At 43.0% G+C, this 2,500-nt stretch overlaps 1 non-coding gene across 1 annotated transcript in view; it reads left to right on the forward strand.

The window, feature by feature from the left end:
- Window positions 1-1,275: 1,275 nt before the first annotated feature.
- LOC123722768 overlaps window positions 1,276-2,500 on the forward strand; it is a 1,904-nt gene continuing 679 nt past the window's right edge. The window contains exon 1 of the ribosomal RNA XR_006756576.1: window positions 1,276-2,500. This exon is cut by the window's right edge and continues 679 nt beyond it. This is a non-coding gene — a ribosomal RNA (small subunit ribosomal RNA).

Genomic DNA, 2,500 nt, shown 5'->3' on the forward strand with positions numbered 1-2,500 from the left:
GATGATTCTGTTCTGGATTTAAAAAAAAAAAAAAAAAAAAAAAAAAAAATAATAATAATAATAATAATAATAATAAAACACAAAAAATATTGATAATAATAACAATAATAACAACAATACGTGTAAACACTTTCCGGTGTCACGTCAATTGTGGTATACGCCAATACGTGAACACCCCATTGTTTAATGATGCGTGGTTGACATGTCACCATCATTGCTACTATTGTAGACTGGATGCGAGAGGCGTCTGTCAGTGATGTAATGAAACAGTGTGTGGTGTTTGTAGAGTTGTGTTGTGTGGTGTGTCTGCTGTTGTCGTTTGATTTTTACAAAGTAAAATTTGTAGAGTTTGTGTGTAGTGTATATAGAGTATTAAAAAATAAACGCGCGCAACTATTTTTTATTTTAATAAAATAGTAGTGTTGTGTTTGTTGTTTTAATATTTTTACACAGCAAAAACACGCGACGACGACGACGACGACACACACCACACAACGAAATATCACCACACACGCATAAACTGTGTCAGACTACGTTCCCGTTTATGAATGCGGCAGGACGTTTATAATAGAGTCTGTTATAAAAGAAGTGGCGATTTGTGTTCGGCGCGCGTGTAGATTTCGCAGCGTCGTTAACGCACCAGATCGACCCGTGAATTCTCGTCGCCTCGTGTCGTCGCGTGTGTCGCGTTGAGCTTGTTCTCGGTCACCTCCACCGGAGAGATCGAACAGTCGCTCATTGCCGCTGCGCGGCGACTTCGAGGGACGGTGTATTTTTTTTTTCCAACTATCATTATTATATTATCATTATATTACATATATATTACTTTTGATTCTATTTTATATAGATCAGTAGTAGTGTGTAGTTAGTAGTAGTAGTAGTAGTATTAGTAGTGGTAGTAGCATTTATAAAAAGGTATTTTCGATCTCTCCGAAACCGGACTGATGTCGATATTTTTTCCTCGATAAAGAGAGAGAATCAAATTTATTTACACAGTGTGAAGTATCGAAAATGTCTCGTTGTTGAACATTCACATGAATCGAACGCGCTTTTTGTCCGTTCACTAGCACCGCACCACACACACCACACAGTAGTAGTGTATTGTGTAGTGTAGTAGTGTAGTGTAGAAAAGAAAAATGACCACCGACTGACTGCAGCAGGCAGGCAGGCAGCAAGCAAAACAGCAAAAACCATCGATGCGTTTAAACGTTTAACGTTTTCGCATCGTCGAGTTGTGCGTGTTGTGCGCGTTGTATGCGGCGTGTTTGTGTCAGCTCCCTGGTTGATCCTGCCAGTAGTTATATGCTTGTCTCAAAGATTAAGCCATGCATGTCTCAGTGCAAGCCGTATTAAGGCGATACCGCGAATGGCTCAATATATCAGTTTTGGTTCCTTAGATCTTACCTCGGTTACTTGGATAACTGTGGTAATTCTAGAGCTAATACATGCAATCAGAACTCTGACCAGTGATGGGATGAGTGCTTTTATTAGATCAAAACCAATCGACGGAGGGCCTCGCGTCCGAAGTCGTTAATTTTGATGAATCTGGATAACTTTTGCCGATCGCATGGTCCAGCACCGGCGACGCATCTTTCAAATGTCTGCCTTATCAACTTTCGATGGTAGTTTCTGCGACTACCATGGTTGTCACGGGTAACGGGGAATCAGGGTTCGATTCCGGAGAGGGAGCCTGAGAAACGGCTACCACATCCAAGGAAGGCAGCAGGCGCGCAAATTACCCACTCCCGGCACGGGGAGGTAGTGACGAAAAATAACGATACGGGACTCTTACGAGGCCTCGTAATCGGAATGAGTACACTTTAAATATTTTAACGAGGAACAATTGGAGGGCAAGTCTGGTGCCAGCAGCCGCGGTAACTCCAGCTCCAATAGCGTATACTAAAATTGTTGCGGTTAAAAAGCTCGTAGTTGCATTTGTGCGCCGCGCTGTCGGTGCACCGCATCCGCGGTGATACTGACACGTCTGCGGAGCATATCGTCGGTGAGCCGTCGGTAATACGGCGGTTCAATATCAAAATCCTATCGCGGTGCTCTTCGGTGAGTGTCGAGATGGGCCGACAATTTTACTTTGAACAAATTAGAGTGCTCAAAGCGGGCTCAAAATTGTGCTTGAATATTTCGTGCATGGAATAATAGAATATGATCTCGGTTCTATTTTGTTGGTTTTCAGAACTCCGAGGTAATGATTAATAGGGATAACTGGGGGCATTCGTATTGCGACGTTAGAGGTGAAATTCTTGGATCGTCGCAAGACGAACATCAGCGAAAGCATTTGCCAAAGGTGTTTTCATCAATCAAGAACGAAAGTTAGAGGTTCGAAGGCGATTAGATACCGCCCTAGTTCTAACCGTAAATATGTCATCTAGCGATCCGCCGACGTTACTACTATGGCTCGGCGGGCAGCTTCCGGGAAACCAAAGATTTTGGACTCCGGGGGGAGTATGGTTGCAAAGCTGAAACTTAAAGGAATTGACGGAAG

The sequence above is a fragment of the Papilio machaon genome, chromosome 29, assembly GCF_912999745.1.
Source record: "Papilio machaon chromosome 29, ilPapMach1.1, whole genome shotgun sequence".
Classification (NCBI taxonomy): domain Eukaryota; kingdom Metazoa; phylum Arthropoda; class Insecta; order Lepidoptera; family Papilionidae; genus Papilio; species Papilio machaon.